We start from the raw sequence: 12,803 nt of genomic DNA on the forward strand, positions 1-12,803 counted from the left end.
CAAAGCTAAGCTCAGCAGGGCTCATGGGCTGTGTGCTTCCTGCCTGTCCAGCTGGCCCTTAGCCTGGAGGTCTTGGGATTCCAGGCACCAGCCTTGCTCCAGCCCATCGCTTGCAAGCTGGAAAGGGCTGGACGTGATCTAAGAGCTGGAACACCTTTGCAGTGTGGACAATGGGTTTGATCCTTAAAGGCTGCAGTGGTGGCAACCAAGGGGTTCATGGGATGGTCACATCTGGCCAGACCCTCTCTGCCATCTCTGAACTGGGTCCACTCTCCTAGCCGGCCCCAGGAGATGATCTAGCTTCAAAAATGAAAGGGAAGGGAATGGAAGACCGGGTTTCCAAAATCTGGGTTATTGAACAAGAAGGGAGCTGGGGCTGCCATGGCAGGGGAGGTGTCAGGGAGCAGGCAGGATAGGAAGGAGGGAGCAGGGAGGATGGGAAGGAAGGCTGCTCTCAGCCACCACTGCCTCAAACACTTGTTCCATGATTCCTGAGGCTGCCACCAGCATCTTGTGTGCACTGGGGGAAAATCACTGACTTTCTGTTCCTCTTGTGCAGGATGAGGCTTTTTGACTTCCCTTCAGACCTGCCCTCTTTGCTTGCAGCATGAGACAGATGTGGCAGAGTGTCTCTTGCTGCATGCAAGTGCACAGCTCCCAGCAGCGCAAGCTCCCTTTGGGGCCCGGAGATGTTGCTGGAGAATTAATCCAGAGGAATATTTGCACCCCAGCCCTCAGTGTAGCCTGTGCCCATGGAGGGCCCCTCCTCTTCCACTTGCAGGTTTTCCTTGCAGCAATTTGAAAAGCGAGGGGTAGGAGGAGGGAGGGAGAGAGCATTAGTGGAACAAATGCTCCGAAAGCGGTTCCAAAAACATTTCCATCTTCCGGCAGAATAGCAGCTGTGGCATGTCCTACGCTGTGTTCAGCGTAATGGTCACCAGCTGTGAGGAACTGCTTTTTTACTGACCAGAGCATTTCCTTGGGGCTGCAATGGATACCAAACACCTCCAGCTCCAAGTTTGGCAGGTGCCCGGAGCTGGCTGGGCCTCCCTTGCTGTTTGCCAAGGAACTCCTGGAGCTGAATTTTCCCCATGCCACCCCTCTGCCCACGCTGCCCTCCAGCCTCCAAGCAGCAACAATCCCACTCAGGATGGGAGAACTGGTGCTGAGCTCTCCTTGCCCAATGCTCCCCGAAGCCAAATGCACACCAGCCCTAAAGCCCCAGTAATTAAAGGACATTTAATGAGGTAATATCCAAGATAAATCATATGGCAATAATAATTTAAAAATAATAAAAGCTAATGCTTTTATTTCAGGAAGATCTTTTGAGGAGGGGGGCTGGAGATAATCTTTTTGAGTGCTCTATTATAGGCTCTGAGTTATAAATAAATCCATATTTTAACATCTGGGATTCATAACATCTTGCTGACAGTCAAATCTCATAAAAGATGTGGTGACTTCTACAGATGTGGGAAACCTCATTCAATGAGCTGCATAACAAAGGAAATCTAGTTCTTTTTCATTATTTACTGTTAAATCTGTGTCTCTCTGGCTCCAGAGAGGGAGAAAAGCTGTGGGGTCACCCGTTCTCAAACACACCCTTGCCAGGAAACTGAAGAGCAACAGCATTGCCTGAAAGCCGGGGGTGAAACCAGCACTCTGTGCATTGTGGGCTGCCTGCAAAGGACAGGATTTTGATCCCTCCCTGATGCTCCAGGCTGGGTGTTCATGCAATAACAAGCAGTCCCTGGGAAGCTGGCAAATGGTGGGGGATGAGAAGGTAAGCACTGCCTGGGCATCAAAGACACTAAGATTGGCACAAATCCCCTCAGTCTCAGCGTGGGATTTTAACAACGTGAAACAGGGGAAAGGAAGGGAAGAGAAAAGCAGGACACCCCATCTCCACATCTCCAAACTCTCCTGAGCAACCGACTCCTCAGTGAGGATGTAACTAATCAAGGCTACAGCTCCAACACTTTACAATTAGCTACAATTCCAAAGGAAGGAGGGGAAAAGGCTGAAGTATTTTCCAGCAAAACTTACTAACAGCAACCATATCCCCACAAACTACACCCAACATTGCACTGTCACAGGCGTTACGGCAAACTGGAATCTCCTTTCTACTGGGTAAACCCAAAGAAAGTAAACAGTTTATTATGGTCACATTTAATTTGGGCTTATACAAAGCTGGAGCACTGCAGCCTATGTTTAATGCATTTGTGGTGGTGGGGATTTGTTTTTTTTCCCTCCCCAAATAGCTCATTATTGATTTTCCTCTTAACAAGTGCTCTTGTTCTGACAGTCCGTCTCACTCTCTGTGTGCAGACTGAGAGGTTGTAATCTCCACGTCGGCGATACCTGAATCCTCTGGCCATGGGCATGGTTATGTTTTCACTAAAATAGGATTATGACCTATTAATCAATAAAGGATGAAGTGGGTTAGCCGAGCTGTGACAAAGACGTGATTATTTTGCATGGCCCTGGAGAAGCAGGCAGGTGCCAGGCATGAAAGAAAACAGCATCTCAGCAGCCTCATCCTCGGTTTTCTGTGTCCAACAGAAACGGGTGGTGTATGAAAAAAAAGAGTCCCACAAAGAGCTGCTGTTTGTGTTTGAGTGATCAGTCTGCTCCTTTGTCAGGACCCACACAGGAGGAGATGCCTCCCTGCTTTTCTCGGTGCCAAATCTCAAAGCACTTTATAGCAGAGAATAGAAATCTCTGTATTTGACAGGGGGAAACTGAGGCAGGCAAAGGTGGTGGGATTTGTTGGTGAGCCTATAGGATATGGGAGCCAGGGCTGGATAACAGAAAATAGGCTTTGTGAGTTTAGTGAGTCCAGCCCAGCTGGCTGCATTGTGTGACTTGCACTAAGGGGCTGGCAGGACTAGAGCTGAGCTAAAGCACTGGAACTATGAACTTCCAAATTTTCAAATATTTGGATAGCCTATAAAAATAACTTTAAGCTCCTAATCCCTCTCTATCAAATGGTATAATTTTTTTTTTCTTCTTTTTGGTTTCAACCTTCCTTCTCTTTTGGTTTTGCTAAAGCAGCCTCAGCTCTGACATCATCTGAGAATTTCATTTAACAAAATGTTTTGAATCATTTGTGCTGGTTCTGGTGACTCTGCCAATGGAAACAACCCCTGCAGCAAGTGATTTTAAACCTTGAATATGATTTTTTTTTTCCCCCTCCTGTAGTTACATTCGGAGCAATACTGTTCCCTTGACTTCTGGCCAAATGACCCAGAGGAAAGGGTCACTCTGGGATGTCAGGAGAACAGAGTTTGCACAGGCTGGAAGAGCCCATCTCATGACAGGGCAGCTTCCACCCATGTCCCTGTTCCCTCTGAGTCCTCCTGGGTGGGTAAGAGGAGGATGAGAATGGACTGAGGGAATGTTTGGGCATTTTTGGGGCTGCATCACAAAGTGATGGTGAGACTCACAACTGGTAAAGGGAGAGGGCACAGCTGGGAACAAAAGCTGTGACCAAACCACACTCTGTACCCACCAATATTATGTTTTATTATTATGACAGTGTTTGCACGTTCTGCTAACCAGCACCACTCCATAAATTGATGTTCTTATATTGGGCTCTCCTTTATCCTCTTTTTAATGGTCATGGAAGTAGGAGCATCATGTCCAGGAGCCAAACAAAGCAGCGATGCCGGGTCCCGTCCTGAAGGCCACATTTAATGCTCAACAGCCTTCAGATATCAAAACCAAGCAAAAAACCCCATTGTGGCCTTCAGATATCCCTGAGGCACAACTGCCAGATGTCCTCCTTGTCACGAGGCACAAATATTTGGTGCTTGAGGTTGTCTTCAGGAAGCAGGAATGTCCTTTGCAGATCCTTGATCCTCCACAATGTGTCTCTGACCTACCAAACACAAAAGGCAGACATTAAAAACCTCTTCTTAAAGATCAGGACTGGGGGAATTAAGTTATAGGTTATTTCCAAACGAAATGCTCCCTGAGTCCTTCTGAGCCCCAGAACCACCCCATGAAACCTTCGGGTGTGGTACCTCTGTTCCAACAGCAAAAGAGACTCCAAAAGTGGAGATGTGGAAGATTTTATGGCACCATTGTGGCTCTAGTGATATTATTTGAAGCAAATGCAAACACACTCAGGCTTATAATAAGAGGGTGTAATAGATAGTAAGTGCAAATGACTCATTCACCGAGATTTTCCAGGATTAGACAGCAGCAGAAGGACAACAGCTGTGTAAAACGGACTTTAAAAAATAATCTTCTAATAAGATTTTAATAAACCTGTTAGTAAATTATAATGCTTGACTTCAAGAACTATTTCTCCCCTGCAGTGTTCCTCTGTGGAGTTGAAGCTGTGGTGTTCTCCAGAGTGCATGATACAACCTTGACTGCACCCCAGGCAGGGCAGAGATTCCTCAGGTCCATGGACTCCTCAGGACCATGGACAAACAGAAAATCACACCTGTGGGGAGAAGCTGAGCCCTGAAAACCTACTTCGGGCCCCCTGCAACATTAACTTTCTGAATTAAACTTGACCTCCACTTTTATACTATTCTTGAAATCTTTTTCTTTCTGTTGCCTTGAGTGGATTCATTTCCAAAATAAAATAAATAGTGTTTTATGAAAGAAAAAGGCTGCTCTTTTCATTGCACTCCAGACTGCATGTAGCCAATGCTGGTTTACCAAAGCCTTCCCCTAAATCCCACGTCTGGGCACGCATGTGCACATTGCCCATGCAGGGAAACTGCCACAGTTTTGGTCCTTTTCTCAGCAGTCTGTCTCATGGGGTCAGGTCATTACGTGGCAATCTTGGCTCTTGCTTGGAGGAGAGAACTCGTTTTTGCAGCTGCCACAGTTTGGAAGAAAATCCTGTATGTGCAAATGTTTAGGAACTCAAAAACCAGAATGGAAACCAAATGGACTCAGGTTTATTTCCCCTCCGTAATCCCCTCTGAGTTGCAGCATGGTTGGGTTTAAGCTGGACTGGCCAAGCTGCTCCTATTTCCTACGAGTTTGTGGGTATTTCGGCCTCAAAAGAGCAGTGTTCATCTCCATTTCTCCCTCTGCCTCTTGTTAAGTGAGGTGTCAATAATTTATCCTGTTGTCTTACAGAGGTTTCTACCAACCACAGATGTCACCGCAATGTACACATTATGTTAATAAGTGTATCTGTAAGTGTGTATAACTTACATCTTCATTTCTACTCTTTGGGGAAAGTTGAGGGGCAGAAGCACAAATGCAGGTTCTCAGTTTTACAGGATGATTGGGGAAAATAACCTTCATGTGGGGTGAGATGCATCAAACCCCAAATCACCCACCCTGCTGCACTGGGGGCAGGCTATGTTGTGGGGCTGTCTGGCTCCCTAAGACCTTTGCAGCGTTAATGGGGCACTGTGTGAGCCAGGAGGTTTTGTCCTCCAGGACTGTTAGCACTGCAGATTTAGGAGATTTACATACCCCTGACAGAGTGTCCCAAAAAAGTGAGATGCCCCCTCATGCAGGGGCACGAGGCCAGCTCAGCCCAGCATTGCCTCCCAGAGAAGACTTGAGTCACACTACCACTACCCGCATGATGTCTGCCACCCCTTTTGTGGGTTTTAATTCATAGCAAGGAGTGCAGTGGCTCTGACAGAGCAGCCCCAGCAAGGCAGGAGGTCTCCCTGTGCCCCAGTTTCTGCCCGTCACACCCCACATGAGGTCAGGGGGTGCTGAGATGGTGGGGGCACAGCAGGAATCTCCTCCTGCAGACTCAGCAGCAGACAGCTGAGGGCTGTGTAACCTTTCAGAGCACAGCAGCCGCTGCTCCGTGAAGAGGAGCCAGAGCTGAACAGCATCTCGAGGCAAGTGCAGGGCGCCGGGGGGCCAGCACTGGCAGGGAAGCTGAGGAGGAAAAAGCCAGATCAGTCACAGATTACTTAAGCAAAACTGATGCAAGTGGCTCCCGGCTGCAGATGGGAGGACAGGTGGATGCTCCCAGGTCCTCTGAGGTCAGGCCTCCAGGTTTTGAAGGTCATCTGTTTTGGCTGGCAATGACATTACCAAGGGCTCAATATTTTGCCGTAAACTATTCAGTGGGGGTTTTCCCTTGCAGCTTCCACCTCGCAGGGCAGTGCTTGTCCTGCCCGAGTACCTGTGTTCAGTAGGTGCCTGCAGAGAGGGTTTAGGATTCCTACAGAAACCCCTGAGCTGCTGCATGGGGTAATCCAGAGTCTCTGTTTCTGGAGCTTTTCCCCTGCACTGATATCAGGGCAGCTTGGCAAGAACTGGTTTAGGCTCAGCCTCAAAACCTCAGGCCTGTGCCCCCCCTTCTGCCTCAGTTTCCCACTGGTAAAACTGGGGGGTAAGAATCAGGATCTTCTTCCCAGGGAACAATGAGGCCCAGTTACACTGGGAACACCAATACCCCTGGACATGGCAGCTCTGTCAGTGGCCTTGATGAGAGTTAAAGAGCTTTACAGCAGATGAGAATTTGGCTCAGAAGTCCCAACACTGACCACAAGGACTTTGGGAGCATGACCTGCCACCAAACCCATACAGAACATGCAAAGACAAATAATAATTAGCTCTCTGTACCTAATTCCACACAGTTGCCCTTTTCAGGGTAAGTTTTTCATGCTACCAGGATCTGACTCTAAAACCCAGTGACCCTGGGTGTCCTGCAAGTGTCAGAAGGATAATGACAGCTCACAGATAAAACCAGCACACAAATGTGGCCCTGGTGCCCTTTTGATAGCTTCCATTTTTAAACAAGCACCATCATCTAGAGGTCTGGCACTGAGGAGAAAGCACTGAAGCATCACTTGTAGCCACTGTGGCCACCAAATGCTGCTCCAGCTCTTGGTGACACAGGAGAAGCATTTTTTAGCTGGGAGATTGGCTGTGATTTCTGTCAATCAAGTAAAATATAAAGAGATGCACACACACCTACCTGTGTATACATAATTTTCACATGTATTTTACTCATGTTTCAGTCCAGCTCAAGCATCCTAAGAGCTGCTCAGGGGCAGCAATGCCCCATACTGTGGGCTTGTGAAAACCTTTGTTAGAGGAGAAAATTGAGCTTTAGTCATACTGTTATTTCTAATGGATTTGGATCCTGACTTCTCTGCTCTGAAACTCTTTACTCTTAAGGAGCCACTGCAGCCCTCTCCTGTGCTGGAGGTTTCACCCCAGCACTCATGGGGGCAGGTGTGCAGCACCCCAGATGTTCCCATTCACAGTCCAGCCCATTTGCTCCGACTTTGCATCAAAATAGGATCATGCCGAGATCCCGGATTCAACTCATCAGCCTTTGCTGGAGGCAGGGGGGGGAGTAACTTTTTCAGACAGCTCAGGTATTTCCTCCAGAGCTTGTCTGTCACATCACTGCAAATATGTCTGCTCCAGATGGTTTTTGCTGGTTAAGAACGGGGTGTGACGAAGGTTTAGGGTGCTTCTTGCAAGGAGGGCAGTGGCTGGTGGGGCCTTGCAGGCAAAAGCCAGACACAGCGAGACTGGAGTTGCGATGTTGCCATTGTGAGCCACCAAAGTGACAGGGCAGGGGCTTACCAAAGCTCACAGGGAGACAGACACTGGCAAGCGCAGGAAATGAATGCCCAGCAGTGTCTGGCCAATCCCATCATCCTACCCAGCTCAGGGTCTAGAGCAGCTTCACTGCAAAGTGACAAAAAGACAAAAAAAACCCACTTTTTCTCTCTAACTGCTGTCACCAGCCAGCCCAACAGAAGTGAAATAACCCTCTCACCCAGTCTCCCCCATAGTTTATGATAAAGAGCCTTTTGTTGCAATTTAATTTGCGAACTTTCTCTTCTCTGCCATTCTCATGTGCCACGGTTCTGGAGACTCATATAAGTATTTTTACAAGAAACGCTTTCAGACAAATAAGTCTGGGGAGGTTTGTAATTTCTATTACCTCATGGCGACTCCATTGATAGACAGCAGCACACCTTGGGAGAATTAGAGAGCATAAAGTAATGGAGGTTTTTGTCCTCTCAAGACAGAGCTGTGAGTGCTGCCTGGCTCATGGCCAACACCACCAATTACCAACCTGGAGCAGGAGACAGGTCCTAGTGCTGAAAAACTGCAGTTTTCCAACAGGCCTGGTAATGATGGAGCTGTGCTGTGAGCTACTATTTCCTCCTGGGCCTGTTAGGCATCCAGGATTGTGCAGGTTTTGGCCACCTCCATGTTTAGGGACAGCTGTTGTCCTTTGGGGGGAAAAGGATGGAGTTTGTGTTGCTTCCTTTTGCCTTTGCTGTCACTCACAACTCTTCCCTGGCTTATTTTTACAGAAGCCCTTTCTGCCAGGAGACAGAACATACAGTCGAGCATAAAGAAGCAATTTTGGAGGCACTGTCACTGGCAATTATGCTTGAAAGCCAGAGATTTAATTATTGTGTGAGAGTGATACCCTTGAAAGAGAAATTGCAGCGGTCCCATCACTTGAGACGTTTCAGCGCTAAAACAGACGACTCACGAAATGTCAAGGAGCGAAAAACGCAGCACTCCTGTGCTTCCCACCTCCAAACCCTGGTGTGAGGCTTTCTGATGGCACCAAAGTTAACTGGGAGCTGGGTTAATTGAGGACACAGGTGCCCCACTTGAATCCAGCTGTCTGCATAACGTGGGGTTTTGTCATACTTGTTTTCCTTGCCCACTAACCATCGCTAGCGAGCGGCTGAAGCGATGCGGCGCTTTCCCAATTCCCATTTCATGCCTGCGTTTTAAATTAACGCTTATTCGCTCAGGGTGACAGTTTTTGTGTGTTTGTTGGGAATCTAACAATTATATCAGCGCTCACCAGCAAACAGGTCACATTCTGCATCTCTCTCAAGCTCACAGGGTGCCTGTGGATGTAGGAGAGCACTGAATTACCCTGTCCCGATCTCTACCAAGGACTGACAGCATGAAGAAAGCACATTTTGGTAAATGTATCAATAATTACCCAGCAGGTCCATAACACCACGGCACACAGGGCTTTAAATCCTATAGATGTGACTGTCTTAGAGCATCAGGTCAAAACAGGAGCAACTTTGCAGAAGATGGTGGAGCTGTGTTGGTCTAAAATCAATGAGGACCAGGGTCAGACAGTGAGCTGGGGACAAAGGGGGTGGTGCTGGACATCTGACTGCTCAAGCTGGGTTGGTTTAGCCATGGTTTCTTTTCCCATGTCCCTGAGTTGTCAGTCTGAGATGGGCTGTTACATTACCCAGCAACACAACCACAGCCAGATACAGCTGATAAGCCTTTTTAGAACTGCATCAGGGATGTGACATAAAACTAGGAAAAAAAATTCCTATCTCCAAGCCCAGATATTCCTGATTTATGCATCCTTAAGCACCAAGAGGCTTTTAACCCCAGGGAAAGCGCTTCGCCCGCTGCAGGGCGAGCACGAAACCAGCAGCGAGGAGCTTGACATCCCGAGCTTGTCCAACTCACACCTCTTATCTCGCTGCTCGTGTATCGCGCCGAATCCTCCCCCGGTCCTTTCCCGCTGGGCTCCCCGCTCCCTGCGCTTGCTCTGCGGCCGCTGCTCCGTGCCAGGGCACTTATCCCTGCTGCGGCCGGTCAGCAGGGAATTTCCTCCCGCCGGAGCAGCGCTCGCGTGGCGCCCAGCCAGGGAAGGCAGCTCCGGGCCGCTGCTGCCAGCAGCCTTGCCAAAGCAGAGAGGGCTTTCCTGGGCACAGGGGCTGCGAGCTGCTCCGGCTTTGCAGGGAGAGGATGCTCCTCGAGAGGTGAAAAAGCTGCGTTAAAAACCTTGCCAACCTGGCTCAGGGTAAAGAGAAACAGAAATTTCTTTTCTCTTTTTTTTTTTTCTCTCTTTCTCATGAATTAATTTGTTGGAGGAATGAGGCTCAGAGAAGAAATAGCAAAATACATGTTGAGTCAAACTGAGATACTTCTTTTAACCTACACAGGAAAACATCTTAGATTGGTTGATGGCTATTTATCGTCTTGTGTAAGCTTCCAGTTATTGAGGTAGTAGTGCTTCTAGGTTGATTTAAAAAAAAAAAAATTAAAAATTGCCACTTTAAAAATAAGTTTTGTTTCAACTCCCCCCTCTCTTTCACACACACACAACTATGGGCAGTGTGGAGGCAGAATTGTTCATTGCCTGACTGAATCACTAAATAATTTCTGCCCTGTGTGGGACTCATATCTCATAGTGGCTTTACTTTCATCAAAACTATTAGAAGCAAAAGAGAAAATGTGTAACCTGGGGGTTGCTGGCAGCCTTTCCGGCTGTGTTCCAGGATATCCCCTTTCCCCCATACCCTGGGTTTCATTGCCAAACTCAGCTCGGGGAGGGCAGCAAATGACCCCTCCTTCGTCCCACAGACACCATGTAGAGGCAGGTGATATTGTAGCCTGTTCTAGTCCCATCGAAGCTCTCTGGACCCCCAGGGGCTGTGTGGTGACACCTCCCTGGCGCCAGGACCCATTTTGGGCTCAGCCCAGGGGGACTGCGGGGCTGGCGGGGAGGGTGTAGCCTGTGAGGCAGAGGAAGCGAGGAGCCAGTGTACAACCTGAACTTGGCCACCCTCGACCCAAACCCCAAAGAGGAAAGCCTGCACGCATGACTTCTTCCTGTTAGGAAATATTAATCATGGCCATGTCCAAACATGGTAAGTGAAACCTCAGGGAAACCGCTCCTTCGGCGATCGAGGGCTGCACGCTGGGATATTCAGGAAGGCCCTTGTGCCTCAAAGACAGGACCCACCCGTCATCAGGGCACCACCTTGAATTATGGATTACCTCCCTGACATTTGCATATTTGAAGAAAAAGCTGAGCTCATCCCTCCCGTGCCTCTGTACCCAGCTGTTGTTTCATGGGCTCAGGAGAGAGACACAGGGTGAGTGAGCCAGGTAGAGGGGTGAAGCACCTGGAGAGAAGAATCAACCACGTACAGCAGGAAAATCAGCTTGAGGATGTTCTCAGCTCACCCTCGCCCTTGCAGTGTTGTTGTTGGGGTGACCAGTAGGGATGTCCTGCCCACAGGAATCACTGACACACACAGGGGCAAGGCCAGAAAATCCTGATAGCACCACTTCCCATGAGACACCTGTGTCACAAAAAAATAATGAAAAAGACCATGAAAAGCATCCCAAGAGGTTTACAAGTAAAATAATGTTCCTGGAAAGAAGCGTCAGCACTCTGGCTTGCAGCACTGTGTGGGCAGCCTCTGGGAGCCAAGGAGCCCACAATGGAGCACGGGAATAATCCCACACACCCCAACCCAGTCTCATCCACCTTCTTAGGCAAGGCAAATCCAACATGACTCCCAGGTCTGCATCCCAACCACCAGGGACCAAAGCCCTTTCTGGGACCAATTCTTGCTTGTGGGCAAAGCCCTGCTTTTGGACCTCAACCCATAGTGGAGGCCAAGCTTCTCCTGTGGAATTCAAGCACAGTATAGGTCTCAAATTCCTTGTGGGGGCCACATCCTGCTTGTGGGACCCCTAATCCCTGTGGGACCAACCATCCTGTGAGGCTCAAATTTGTTCCAGGCTCCAAGCCTTGCTCATGGGTCCCAAATTACCTGTGGTGTCCAAATCTGTTCTGGGATCCAAGACTTGCCTGTGGGTCCCAAACCACTGTGGGGTTCAAAGCCCTTGGGATGCCCAAAATCTGTTTTGGGGTCTGAATTTTGCCTGTGAGTCCCCAGCCCCTTGTGGGCTTCGAGCCCCTTGAAACAGCCATATCCATGCTGGGGTTCAAGTTGTGCCTGTGGGTCCCAAATCCCAGGCAGAGACCCAAGCCATTTGTGGGGTCCAAAGCCCTTTCAGAGCCCAGCCCTACCCATGGGTCCCAAGCTCCCCGTGGGACTCAAATCTGTTTAGAGTCCAACCCTCAGTATGGGTTGCCAAACCTTTGCATGGCTCAAATCCCCTGTGGGACCCAAATGTGTGTCAGGGTCCAGGTTTTGCCTGTGGGTACCCAACCCTTCGTGGGCTCCAAACCCCTTGAAGCACCCAACCCCCTTTTGGGGTTCACACCTACTCTGGGTTCCCAAGCCCCCTGTGGTATTTAAATACGTGCTAGAGTCCAAGTTGTGCCCATGGGTCCCTAATCCCAAACTTTTGCAGGGACCCTAACCCTTTGAAAGGTCCAAAACCCTTTCAGTTCCAAGCCTACTTGGGGGTCCCCAGCCCCCGGTGGTTCCTGAATCCATTTTGGGGTTCAACCTTTGCCATGTAGGCGTTCAACCCTTAATAAGACCCAAAGCCCCTGTTGTGCCCAAACCTGTTTTGGGGTCCAAGTTTTCCCTGCGGATTCACAACCCCTTGTGGGCTCTGAAGCCCTTGAAGCAGCTTCAGGGTCCACAGACTCTGTGTGCCCAAATGTGGTTTGGGGTCCATGCTGTGCCTGTGGTTCCTCAGCTCCTTGTGAGACACAGCTTCCCTGTGGGACTCAAATCCATTTTGGGGTTCCCAGCACCCCGTGGCCACTTTGGGGTCCAAGCAGTACCAATCCCTCATAGTATAGACACCCCTCTCCAGGATCTAAATCCATTTGGGGTCCCCAACCCCAAGCAGTACCCAGACCCAGTTTGGGGTCCACGCTGTGCCTGTGGCTCCCCAAGCCCTTGTGGGACACAGCTTCCCCGTGGGACCCAAATCTATTTTGGGGTCCTCAGCTCCCGCTGGTACTCAAATCTACCTTGGGGTCCAACCTGTCCCTGTGGCTCCTCAGCCTCTGGCGGGACACAGCTCCCCGCGGGACGCGCAGCGGTGCGGGGCGGTGCGGGGCGATGCGGGGCGGTGCGGGGCGGTGCGGGGCGATGCGGGGCGGTGCGGGGCGATGCGGGGTGGTG

At 49.6% G+C, this 12,803-nt stretch overlaps 1 long non-coding RNA gene across 2 annotated transcripts; it reads right to left on the reverse strand.

Annotated features, from left to right (window-relative positions):
- Positions 1-3,501: 3,501 nt before the first annotated feature.
- LOC120409742 lies at positions 3,502-12,768 on the reverse strand. 2 transcript variants are annotated; one of them, XR_005601515.1, is made up of 3 exons: positions 12,650-12,768; positions 10,897-11,051; positions 3,502-3,877 (listed from the first exon to the last, which is right to left on the reverse strand). It is a non-coding gene; the product is annotated as an uncharacterized LOC120409742 (long non-coding RNA). The 2 variants fall into 2 exon arrangements; XR_005601516.1 differs by having other exon boundaries at positions 10,872-11,051.
- Between the last annotated feature and the right edge of the window lie 35 nt (positions 12,769-12,803).

This window comes from Corvus cornix, chromosome 2 (genome assembly GCF_000738735.6).
Source record: "Corvus cornix cornix isolate S_Up_H32 chromosome 2, ASM73873v5, whole genome shotgun sequence".
Classification (NCBI taxonomy): Eukaryota; Metazoa; Chordata; class Aves; order Passeriformes; family Corvidae; genus Corvus; species Corvus cornix.